At 44.9% G+C, this 13421-nt stretch overlaps 1 protein-coding gene across 5 annotated transcripts in view; it reads right to left on the bottom strand.

The window, feature by feature from the left end:
• DLC1 (DLC1 Rho GTPase activating protein) overlaps window positions 1-13157 on the bottom strand; it is a 242050-nt gene extending 228893 nt beyond the window's left edge. For 3 of the 5 annotated variants that reach the window (XM_081924334.1, XM_081924333.1, XM_081924330.1), the window contains exon 1: window positions 12913-13157. The gene's annotated coding sequence lies outside the window, so the exon portion shown is untranslated. Of the gene's footprint in view, window positions 1-11876; window positions 12019-12043; window positions 12394-12912 lie in introns of those variants that run through there. The other 2 variants (XM_081924332.1, XM_081924331.1) reach the window with 2 other exon arrangements.
• Window positions 13158-13421: the final 264 nt, after the last annotated feature.

The following is a 13421-nucleotide window of genomic DNA, read 5'->3' on the forward strand; positions in this document are numbered from 1 at the left end:
AATACAGTGGTCTGCTAAACATTAAAAGCTTCCCTAAACAGGGCTGCCTTCAGATGTCTTCTAAAAGTCTGGTGGTAGTTCTTCTCTTTGACATCTGGTGGGAGGGCTTTCCACAGGGCGGGTGCTTCAGGTATTTAGGACCCATGGTCATTCAAGGCTTTAAAAATCACCATCCGTGCCATAAATTCAGGGAAGCGTGCTGGGCGCCAATGCAACTCCTTTCCATTCAGTGATATGGCTCTCATTGGCTGATCTGCTTTATAACCTGGCTGCTGCATTTTGCACTATCTGCAGCTTCCAAGTCACTTCCAAGGGAAATTGTGTCACATTGTGCAGGTGGTGTTATATCTTGTTTGGCCCAGGGCTCAAACACTTGCTAACTCATGAAGCTCACTGGGTGATCTGGAGGCAACTCTTGGCATTTCAGTCTAATCTGTAGCGCATGATTTGGGTACGGATTAAATCGGAAACTGCAGGTGTACTGCTAAATAAACCTTATCTACATTGGTAATTTAATAGCAAATTTAACACCTACCAGGCAAAAAGAATTACTGTCTAAAATACTGCCGTTGTTTTCTTTCTCTTCTGTAAACTGAGTTTATGCTTCCAAGGAGATGGCTACATTCAAACATTGACCAGCTGCTGGACCCTTGCTAAATGCTGAAATAAATAATTACAGTTAAATAGTTTCACACCCCAAGTGTCCATCAAGAGAAATTCAGCCCACTGCATAAACAAGCCAGTCCGCCAGACAACAGTAGCATGGTTCATTTTATTACATGCAGACAGGAAATATAAGGTAAGACAGGATAAACAATTCCCTAGAGGCTGACAGTGTGCCGGTGTCAAGTTTAAGGAGAATTTCTGGAAGCTATAGTTCTGAAGTGACGTGCCGCACAGTCTTCGACATTCATGCACGCCCATGTGGTCAAAGGTCAAGAACAGGAGAGTGGTGAATGTGTTATTTCCATCTCGATTAAATACATATATTTATATATACGTAGGCAACAGAGCTCTTTTTTCATTTTTGGATGTAGAGCTTCTACGGCAATGCATTTATTTGACATTGCAATAGCTCATGTTTCTAACTGGGTAGCCGATAGAAAGATAAAACTGGAGAGTCGTATTTCATTTTAAAATAATGAAAACAGGATAGATTAAGGGGTCCAGCCTATGTTTCCCAGCAGGGCAGCTGAGGGACCATAGGCTGCAAAGGAATGGCTGCTCAAATGGTGGAGAGGGAGATGGGATTGCATGCCTACTGCTGGAGTCTTCCCAGTGGGGTGGTGGAAAGCTCTCCTCCTATCACTGCCCTGTGGGTGGTGGGAGGAGTATCAGAGAGCCTATTTACCTGCCCCAGAACAGCACTAGCTTTTGAGATGGTGCAGTTTGCTTCCACTCTGTGGCCTAGAGGCAGAGAGGAGCCAGGGAAAAACATGCAACCCCACGCAAACATGTGCTTGGAATCTTGTTCATTATTCCAGGTGTCATAAGAGAGCTGCAGAGATAGTGCAGGATCGTGTGAACCCTGGAAATGATCTCTTTCAGCTTCTGCCTTCTGGAACAAGGTACAGGGTTATAAAGACTTGGACTAGCCGCCTGAGAAACAGTTTCTATCCAAATGCGATTTTTGGTTTTAAAAACAGTGTAAGGTAGTCTCTATGGGAGTAAAGGTAAAGGGACCCCTGACAATTAGGTCCAGTTGTGACTGACTCTGGGGTTGCGGTGCTCACCTCGCTTTATTGGCTGAGGGAGCCGGCGTAAAGCTTCCGGGTCATGTGGCCAGCATGACAAAGCCGCTTCTGGCGAACCAGAGCAGCACACGGAAACGACGTTTACCTTCCCGCCGGAGCGGTACCTATTTATCAACTTGCACTTTTGACATGCTTTCAAAATGCTAGGTTGGCAGGAGCAGGGACTGAGCAATGGGAGCTCACCCTGTCATGGGGATTTGAACCGCTGACCTTCTGATTGGCAAGTCCTAGGCTCTGTGGTTTAACCCACAGTGCCACCCACATCCCTTCTATGGAACGTATGGTCTATTGGAGTATATTGTATTAAATTATGGCGTATCAGAGTTTTTAGGGGGTTAACCAGGCTGGGATAGCAGGGATAGCAGGCTTGTTGGTTTTTGAATATCTGATGTAGATTTTTTCAATTTCGTTGCTCTGTATGGGACAATGACAATAAAGATTATCGTATCGTATCGCATCGGAAGTGTGTTCATTATTGGAGACACACTTAGAATCTCCTTTCTGAAACTCCCTCTTTGATGGAGATAGTGCACACAGGGGTGTTGTGGGTGGGTGAGGCTTGAAAGAGTGCCCCTGCCTCATCTCCACTTCTCCCCCCCCCCCACATTCATACTAATACCTGCCTAGAGTTTGGATCATCAAACTCTCTGTGTGCCTGTTTATGTGGGCACCTCCATACAAACTGTTTATGGAGCATTCACCCTGATCTGCTTGTACAATGCTGACACCAAAGCTAGATTTTATATCTGGTCTACTGAGCATTCATTCTGATTGGTTTGGGGGGTGGTCATATGACAATGAGCAGCCTTCATCCTGATTTGCTTGCAAGGTGTTTAAACACTGCTTCCCATTAGCTCATAGTTGTGCACAGCATGTTTCATTAGGGTGTGCACCCAGGGAATTAAATTAAATGACAACACCTTTCTCGCTATGCAACCCAACAAAGAGAGTCAGTGCAAGGCAGGAGAAAAGCAGACTAAGAGATACCTATGTGCACACACATACACACAAAGGGGGAGGGGATAAAAATAAGGGGCGGAGCCAGAGGCACACACCCCAAGAGACCCCAGCCAATCAGCTCATCCCATACACATCCTTCCCCTGGTTGCTACCTACGCTTTATAGCTTCTGAGTCATCTCTGAGGCAAGACCCCAGGCTGACTCTGCACCTCTTCCTCAGCAAAGGCAGAGACTGAGAGAAAAAAAAACACACACACACACACACACACACACACACACACACACCACACACTGTGTGGATGCATCTGAAGAACAAGCTCCCCACTGCTGCTGGCACTGCGATTCCTGCCACACACAAAAAACACAGCCACCTTTGGAGTGGGAGTCCTCCCAGTTGCCAGTGTAAAAACATTTATGGAGCCTGCAGCCACTTTTTGTGGGAAAAGCATTTGGGGGTGCCTGGCCCCCCCCTCAGCACACCCTATAGGGGAGCAGAGCACTTTAATCCACTTCATCTGTGCAAATCAAAAGTTCTGGTTTGTGCTTGAATTGCTCCTGCAAAATAGCGATAGTCTGGAAATCCCCTAAATCCATCAACTGTGGTGAATGTTTGTGTTTCCTAGTGTGTGGGAAGAACCACACTACGCATTTAAAGCACACCCAGAGCACATTTAAAGCGTGTGACTTCCCCCAAAGAAACCTAGGAACTCACAGAGATACAATTCCCAGTACCCTTAACAAACTAACAAATATATATATATTATTATTTCACCAGTTTCTATAGGAACTCAGTTAGGACTAAAGCTGACTCTGTAGCTACAAGTTCATTTGAATTTCTATCAAGGTAAAAACACTTAGAATACTCTGGCCACAACGTATTCCAAAAGAAATACTAAATCATAACCGAATGGTAAAAGCTCGCGCCTGCATGTGCCCAGTTGCTGAAATCAATTTATTTGCGTGCGCTTCCTAAATCTGTACTTATTCAGGCATATACTTCCTAAACTTGTACAATGTGGTCTTATGATGCACCAAGGAACTGAAACCTTGCTGACAACTGTTGTCATCACCTGTGTTGACTTGACGTTGAAAATGGCTCCACTGGTAGCATGGGGGGAAAAGAACTGCACTACACATCATTACAGAAAACACTATTGACATTTGGTTCTCAAATATTTCTGTTGCATGTATTCCAGACAGGGCAAGAATGTATTCACAGCATTTACACTAACAGCTAAACCTTTTAATAAAACCAATTTGAAGTAACTGATTACTGAAAACAGTTGCCAAAAAGGACTTTGCTGCTTCGTGGAGATGAGGCTTAAGCTAACATTTCCAGTAAGGAAGGCCAGAATTCCCCATTTCCATGCAAGTGAAGAAATGCTGATGCCTGGGAACTTTGCGAAACGGAATGCCGCTACGGGAGGACATAGCCGATGGAAAATGTTGTTTGGATGAAATTAGCCCTTTAAGCATTTCTGCTGCATCTACATATACATTACTGCTACTTATACATATTATTTTCTTTTTAAGCAGTTAAATCAATTTTTATTACATGAGGAAGTGACTTTTAAGACTATTAAAAATTATATTATATTGTGTGTGTGTGTGTGTATTTAGAAAGAAAAAACTGAGAATGCCAACAGTGAGAATGCCAACAGTTGTCAGCTCAATATATCCTTCTGGACCGTCTTGAGGGGCTGGGAGCTGGGGGCACTGTCATACAGTGGTTCCGCTCCTTCCTCCTGGGCCGTGTTCAGAAAGTGGTGGTGGGGGATGAGTGTTCAGACCACTGGGCTCTCACTTGTGGGGTGCCTCAGGGTTCTGTCCTCTCCCCCATGCTTTTCAACATTTACATGAAGCCGCTGGGAGAGATCATCAGGAGGTTTGGGCTGGGTGTTCATCAGTATGCAGATGATACCCAGCTCTACCTCTCTTTTAAATCAGAACCAGTGAAGGCGGTGAAGGTCCTGTGTGAGTGTCTGGAGGTGGTTGGAGGATGGATGGCGGCTAACAGATTGAGGGTGAATCCTGATAAGACAGAAGTACTGTTTTGGGGGGACAGGAGACAGGCAGGTGTGGAGGATTCCCTGGTCCTGAATGGGGTAACTGTGCCCCTGAAGGACCAGGTGTGCAGCCTGGGAGTCATTTTGGACTCACAGCTGTCCATGGAGGCACAGGTCAAATCTGTGTCCAGGGCAGCTGTTTACCAGCTCCATCTGGTACGTAGGCTGATACCCTATCTGCCTGCGGACTGTCTCGCCAGAGTGGTGCATGCTCTGGTTATCTCCCGCTTGGACTACTGCAATGCGCTCTACGTGGGGCTACCTTTGAAGGTGATTCGGAAACTGCAACTAATCAAGAATGCGGCAGCTAGATTGGTGACTGGGGGCGGCCGCCGAGACCATATAACACCGGTCTTGAAAGACCTACATTGGCTCCCAGTACGTTTCCGAGCACAATTCAAAGTGTTGGTGCTGACCTTTAAAGCCCTAAACGGCCTCGGCCCAGTATACCTGAAGGAGCATCTCCACCCCCATCGTTCTGCCCAGATGCTGAGGTCCAGCGCCGAGGGCCTTCTGGCGGTTCCCTCATTGCGAGAAGCAAAGCTACTGTGGAACACCCTTCCAGCAGATGTCAAAGCGATAAACAACTACCTGACATTCAGAAGACATCTTCAGGGATGTTTTTAACGTGTGATATTTTAGTGTATTTTTGGTTTCTATGGAAGCCGCCCAGAGTGGCTGGGGAGGCCCAGCCAGATGGGCGGGGTATAAGTAATAAATTATTATTAATTATTATTACATCATGCTACTTATACATATCCATACTCTCCAAGTGCCCCAATTTTCCATGGATAGTACCGGAATTCTGAAATAAAATTGGGATTAATGGGTTTTCTAAGGATGGTGGAGAATGTGTGTACTGAGCCCTGTTGGTGTGTGGTGGTGGAAACAGAAAGTAGGGGGTTGAGGAGGGTCAGTTGGAGTGGAGTGAGAAATGTCCCCATTTTCATCTGAGGAATGTTGGAGGCTATGCATACAAAACCATGAGGGCGCTTCCCTTCTGCCCTGTAACAATAGTCAATTTGCTCCTTTCTTTGTTGCTGTTTAGTCATTTAGTCATGTATGGCTCTTCATGACCCCAATTTGCTCCTAGTGCTAGCAACCCCCAAACACCTATGCTACAGCCACTGGCCTGTTTTGAATGTACAGTGGTACCTCGGGTTAAGAACTTAATTCGTTCTGGAGGTCCGTTCTTAACCTGAAACTGTTCTTAATCTGAGGTAATGGGGCCTCCCTCTGCCACCGTGCGATTTCTGCTCCCATCCTGAAGCAAAGTTCTTAATCCAAGGTACTATTTCTGGGTTAGTGGAGTCTGTAACCTGAAGCGTCTGTAACCCGAGGTACCACTGTATTGCTAATTCATAGTTTAGTATTACATACATGAGCCTGCTCCCTATGGGCTGAGCCATGAGCAGGGCCAGCTCGAGACACTTTGGCACCTGAGGCAAAACACAAAATGGGAAGTAGGGGGGAGTGGAAGATCTACATCAGAAACAAGGGTAGCGGGAGACCAGCAGTGCCTCCTGTTCATCAAGAGGCCGCTGTAGAGAAGCATTGTGGGGAGCTTCTGAGGAGGCAGCAGATCCGGTCTCCAAGGAATGCACTGCAGCTATTGCTGCCTCCTTGTCAGCAGCAGTGGCTGATGCATTCCCTGGAGGTCAGATCTGCTGCCTCTGTGGATCCTGTTACCTGAGGCAGTTGCTTCACCTTCCTTCATGGCCAGCTTGGCCATGCTCGGGTGGGGAGGAAACAGAAGCAGGCAACCAGGTTCTGTGGGAAACAGTTAGTAGTCAGGACTGAAGTCAGAACTGTAGGGCAAACCAGGAGGGATTGTTGAGAAGCAATCCAAGAGCCCAGAATTCGAGAACATGGGAACATGCCATGTCAGGAAGACTGTGTTCAAGGAAGGCTCATCTGGAACAAGAAGCATTTTTACAACTTTTCTGATGGCCTGGATGGGTGGGGTAAATCCAGAGTCTGAATGCACTTCTCTGAGAAACTGCCACCTGCATTTCAATGATTCACTACCCAGGGGACTGCACACAACTCCAACAACATCCAGCAATCCTCCCTCCCTTTCCTCTGGGTGTGGCTCTGAGCAGGAGATTGGAAGCATCTGTTTCCACCCTTGTCAGAACTGGAAACTGTGGTTAGTTTAGTTACGGTTTATCTCATCCATTCAGAATCAGAAAGCTTGGGTTGATCTTGGCTTGTTTGTTGAAACCATAGTTGGACAAACCATTGGGCTAAACAAAAAAAGTTAGCTGAAAATGGGATGCTTCTATTCTCCCCATCATAGCTGCTCCAGAAGAGGGGGCAGGAGGTGGAAAATGTCTGAGCATCAAGGTTGTTCACATAGCACTCAGCTGAGCAAACACAGGGATGAGGAGAGACTTGCTACCAAAGACTGTCCTTGTAGGGGAAAGACTATTTGCCCATTTAATCTTATTAACTCTGTACAGTGGTACCTAGGGTTAAGTACTTAATTCGTTCCGGAGGTCTGTTCTTAACCTGAAACTGTTCTTAACCTGAAGCACTATTTCTGGGTTAGCGGAGTCTGTAACCTGAAGCCTATGTAACCTGAAGCATATGTAACCTGAGGTACCACTGTATAAGGGGAAAGGTGAATCTAGCATCAAGGGATGGAGCACATATCCATTAAACGTAGATTATTTCATATCAATGCCATTTATGACATGGGTAAGTGCTATTGTGAGAGAGCAGGACCTTTTCCATGATCACACTCTTTTCTTGTAAAGAACTACATGAGCACTTATCCATTAGAAAGTAAAATAAAAATAAGAACCCAAAGTTAAAAGCATTTGATATGGCAGGGTCTTGACCACAGCCATGCAAATGCATGGGATAGTTGCAGATCTCCAAATGCAGTGTGTGTATCCTAAGCAGTTATCATTGAACTGGAGGAGGGATGAAGTTGGCAACCCCTGTAATCACAGGGGGTGAACTATTTCCTCGCAATGAAGACTCACATCAACATATGAGACTGCTTTAAATTGAGAAGCTTTGGCCCACTTAACCTAATAAGATTAACTGGACTGACTTTCCAAAGTATTAACCTTTCCAGCTTTACTATCTGAGATTATTTTCACTACTTCAGGCAAATGATAGAATCAGCCCCTTGATCAATTGTCCTGAACCCATGGCTACCTGGAGGTAAGTCAGTATTTCAAGTCCCCAGTCCAGGGTCAATCCACAAGTCCAAAGTCCAAAACCAAAGCACAGTCCCAAAGAGATCCTGGAGTAACCAAGCTGATGTCCATCAACAGGGGCAAGTTGAGCAGACATAGCATCTCATCTCTGCTGTCCTTTTTCATTTTGCATCTGAACTTGATGAGGCATGTGACCCTCACCTGTTCTAAGCCTACTCCAGCTAAGCAGGCATGGCCAAACTTGGCCCTCCAGCTGTTTTGGGACTACAATTCCCACCATCCCTGACTACTCGCACTGTTAACTAGGGTTGATGGAAGTTGTAGTCCAAAAACAGCTGGAGGGCCAGGTTTGGCCATGCCTGATCTAAGGAACAACCCCCCTCTTCTCAGAGCTAGTGAGCCCCACCTGGCCAGCTAGGGAGCTGGGCTGAGGGCCCTTGCCTTCCTCAGCCTCCTGGAGCAACCCTCCCACTGCATCATGTTTGTGGGGACAGAGGCCTCTCTGGCTCTGGTGATGGGTCCTGCTTCTCTGGTTCCTGTGCACTGACCATCATCCCCTTTGTCACCCTGCAAGTACTTCCTACACCAACCTCTCCTTCCCCAACCCCAGCTTGCTTTGGTGTGTCCCAGTCCTGCCCAAACCCCTCACCAGGATCCTCTTCCTCCTCCTCCTCTTCCTTCCAGTTGTCCTTCCAGTTCATGACATCAATGCAGGACATCCAGAGTTAGAGCACACACAAACTGATGGCTTTCTAGCACCTCCTTCAAGATCTCCAATGAGGGGAGCCCACCAGGCTTCTAGCCAATGGGTTCCAGTATTCAACTGCTCTTCTCATTAAGAGGTCTCACCTCATGTTCATCTGAAATCTGCCATTCTGTATCTTAAGCCCTGCTCTCGAGGCTCACAGAGAGACAAGTCCTTGCTCTTTTCTGTGCAGCAGCCTGTCAGGTACTTGAAGAGTGCTATCAGGTCTCTCATCAATCTTCTCTTCCCCAGGTTTAACATATCCCATCCCTTCAATCTTTTCTCATAGGACATATACCCATATGGCTGAAGAAGGATATAGACAAAGATTCAGAGGTTGGCAGAGCAGATGATGGTTGACCATCTTCTCTGCTAACTTCTGAATCAGTTTGTCTATACCTATCTTTTATGTAGAACTAGAACTTTAGTACGAAACAAAATAAAAAAAATTCCTACCAGTAGCACCTTAGAGACCAACTAAGTTTGTTATTGGTATGAGCTTTTGTTTGGATGCACACTTCTTCAGATACACTAAAACAGAAGTCACCAGACCCATAGGTTTACCACACCTATCAGTCAATCACCCATTCCCACCACCCTTCTGAGTAATACCCCTCCTCACCTTCTCACTATATATAAGGGTCTTATTTTTTGTTTTGTTTTGACTACAGCAGATCAACACGGCTACCTACCTGTAACTAGAACTTTAGTACTTGAGTCAACTAAATAGTTGTGCTAGTGAAAGCCAGTGCAGAGTTCCAGTGGTACCCTGCTCTTCCACCACATGCCCCTGCTCCTCAACTGGCTTGGGATGCATGTATAAGATTCTCAAGAACAGCACATAGGGGAGTAGAGGGGAGATTGTTCTATCAGGCAAACAGGATCTATTTCCATGACACTGAATTCAACCCACAGACTGAACCAACCGTTTTTACACATTCTACAGAGAAAGCTCCCACGATTCAGGCTTGTGTCGAGATAATGCCAAAATAATTCAGATTTGGCCTCAAGGAAATCCAAATTGCATTGCACATTCAAAATAAATTACACAAGCTAAGTACATTGGCATGCCTCCACTGGTTACAATTCACAATTATGATTTATCTGGCTTACAATACGAAAGATGTCTGAAACATACTAGCAGAATACATGAAGGGAATGGAGAAAGGAAAAAATGTGGAGAATAGGTACAGGTGGACACACACAAACAGAACAGCAGTCATCGCAGTTCAGCAGAATGGTAGTTTTATGCAACTGGAGATTCACCAGTTCTGTCCCAAAGGTTCACAATTCCATTGTGCAAAACTGTAATCCTTAAGAGTAAATAAACTCATGCAAGCGTGAACGCACTTGTTCCTCAATGAGTCCTAAATCCTAAACCCTAAACTGTCTTGGTCAACTAGGATTTGGACTAGGAACCTTCTGGCTTGCATGCAGATGGTTTTTGTGGTGTTCAGTGCAAGGCTGCAGATAGAAAGCACCATTCAGATCAACACGGAAGTGAATGAGGAAGTTGCTGCCCATGCCAACCTCTGTGCTCTTTGGATTATCTGAGTCCCACACAACTTGCAACCGACTCAGGGTGCCATCCTAGGCAAGTGGCAGAAGCATATCCCACAACAACTAACATGCAGCAGAGTTTGACTCAGTGAGTCACATTGCTTAGCCCTGGACTATACCAGGCATAGGATCACAGGGAACTGCCTTACAGCAAGTCAGACCATTGGTTCATCTAGCTCATCCTTGTCTTCACAATGTTCTATGATGCTGGAACTATACACTGCTTAATAACAGGAACACTTGATAGGCTGGAGAAAAGTAACAGAGCTCAGGGTCACAGAAGGAAGAGAAAGGCGATGATCCCACCCACCCACTTTGGATCTGGCCCTGGTCCATGTTGGCTTTAGCCCCACCCAGTGCTTGCAACCCCCTCCCCACAATATTTCCTCTGATGCGATGCAGCATTGACAGAAAAAAAATTGTTCTTCACTTGGTTCATGCAGTGGTCTAATAGCTGTCCACTAGCAATACAGTGGTACCTCGGGTTACATACGCTTCAGGTTACAGACTCCGCTAACCCAGAAATAGTGCTTCAGGTTAAGAACTTTGTTTCAGGATAAGAACAGAAATCGTGCTCCGGTGGTGCAGCGGCAGCAGGAGGCCCCATTAGCTAAAGTGGTGCTTCAGGTTAAGAACAGTTTCAGGTTAAGAACGGACCTCTGGAACGAATTAAGTACTTAACTCGAGGTACCACCGTACTGTTTTACCATGGAATCCCATGGGTATCTTCCCAAAGTTCAGTGGGGCTTACTCCTAGATAAGTATGTGTCAGACTGCAGCTTTAATGTGCAGGGAGTAATACATTTTCTGCCCATATTAAGCAAACAGGGGCATGGGATATGAGGGGCATTATTACCCAGACATTTCATCTGCCTTTAAACACCAGTGTTATGGTCTGAAGCTTCTCCCAGCAATTCAGCTAATGCTATATGATATACTAACACTTTATCAATCCAGTATACATCATTGATTAGGAGTCTTATGTGTATTTCCCGTGTGGCTCCAGTTTATATATGCTGTGCGATATTGTTTTTGTAGTGGTTTCACATAAAAAGTTGATATGGTGCAACTTTCTGCCCTTTGAAAGAATTCACACGGTGTCCTGAATCAAAACTTTAAGCTGTATTAGAGGCAAGATTATCTCTATGACAATTGTTCCTTCCCTTAAAACAACTGGGATAGACGATCACAAAACATCTTCTTATTTCTAGTTAGTATGCCTCTGACAATTGATGCTTCTTGATTGATACATTTGGTAACTTCATGCCCAGCCATTCTCATTTCGAGTATCCCTATATCACAAAATTCTCTGGGACCAAGCCCAAGAGAGATACAGCTGATATAAACCAGCGTATTCACCTAAGGGAGATGTGGTTTTCAGCTGAGTGCTGATTTTTGCCTATTGATCACGAAGGTAATGAGAAGATTTAGGCACATTTCTTGATTTTGTAGCCTTTGCAAAACACACCAGTCAATCCCTTCCAAGCGTTATTCGTATAAACAGATACTTCAGCATATTGTTTGCATCTTTACAAAGGAAACCTTAGAAAGCAAAGTTTTGCTTCGGAGCTTGCATACAGAATAGTTAAAAGACACAGCCGGCATGCAATCATCCACTTACTGCGACTTTTTCCATCCCAGTTACACTGTTCGAATCTTCAGTGCAGAAAGCTTCACTACAGAGCAGTGGCATTTTGTTTAACCGATTCCAGAAAATGTCTGTATATCTCAAATAAGCTTTATTCCCCCCCACAAAAAAGAATTTAAAAAGAAGCCTTCCAGGTTTACCTCACAGAGATGGCAAGAAGGTAGAAGTAGCCAGAATTACTTCTCTAAATACTTTGCCTGTGTATACAGAAAGAGAGGGAAGGGGTGGGAACCCAAAATCCGACTCAACCTCCACTAAGCATAAAGTTCAGATTTCATTGCTGAGATCATTGCTCTATTCTCAGCACTTTTGCTCTATATGTGTGATTCTGACCGAAACACGTTCTGCAGCTGGAGGGAGCCTTGCCTAAGTGGAATTCTACCAAGCTTTCCCTAGTTACTTCTGTCTACTAAATGCAGACTGATGTTTTGTGAGACGGGGGCCTCACAGAACCAGGCCCAGATTGCTTGAAAAGTATTTCCTGCTGTTGAGTAGTAGGCATGTGAAACAGAGAGAGACAGAGAGAGAGAAGAAAATCCCGAAACAGTGCACAATAAAACGCTGATTTGAGATACGACCCTGTTCCCTAATTTGTGGCAATTCCCACATTAATGCACACATTCATATGAATTTCATTGGCTCCACCCCCACCCCCGCCATGCCAAACGCTAGCACAACTCTGAAAGCATTTCATATTTTTGTTTTACTCTCTTGAGCAACAAACAAGCAAATGGCTAGGAATGTTAGCTTCAGCTAATATACTGCAACTCTTCAAAGGCAGTTTTTCTTTAGAGTATCAAGCAAGTAGTCACCAGCACAAGAACGAGGCACAAGGAGGAAAGGGCAAGAAAGATGAAAGATGCAGGGAGAGTAAAATACGCAAATAAAAGGTAAAGGCAAAGTTTTGCCAGTGAACATTTTAACCAATGAGAGGTATGAGAACAGAGAGCCATTTGCATATAAAGGCAACAGTGTGCATAGGGAGAGAGAGATAAACACAAGACATTACCTCTACGGAGAATTCTCCAGAGTGTGTCAGAGTTTCAGGGCTGTGAAAGCATGAGGACAGACTCCATCTTGATGATATTAGAACTCAGCTGACATAAAACACTTGTAACTATGCTTTCCCTGTTTGACAGGGTGCCTGAATCATATCTCTGGAGCAGCCCACAGAATCTACATCCTCTATCCTGTACAGATTTGGTGAAGCTATCTGCTGTTTATCTTTTCTGCTTTCTTCTGCCTCCTCTGAATGATTTCCTCCCAGTTGCTCCAGCCTGGGAACTTGGACTGCCATTTGGTTTTGATTAAAACCAGACAGACAGCTCTGTAAAAATTTGAGAGTAAGCTAATGGAAAGCACTGGCATGGCTTTAATTAGAGTATCAATTAATAATAAATGTTAACTATTCACATAACAAATGCTACCAGAGCTCTTGAGGTAATTTCTAAGGAGCATAATAACTTATGTTATTTTAGGTTGTCGTGTGTTTTTTTTAAAAAAAACTCAGACCAGCTT

This window comes from Podarcis melisellensis (assembly GCF_964234715.1).
Source record: "Podarcis melisellensis genome assembly, chromosome: 9".
In the NCBI taxonomy this organism is placed as follows: Eukaryota; Metazoa; Chordata; class Lepidosauria; order Squamata; family Lacertidae; genus Podarcis; species Podarcis melisellensis.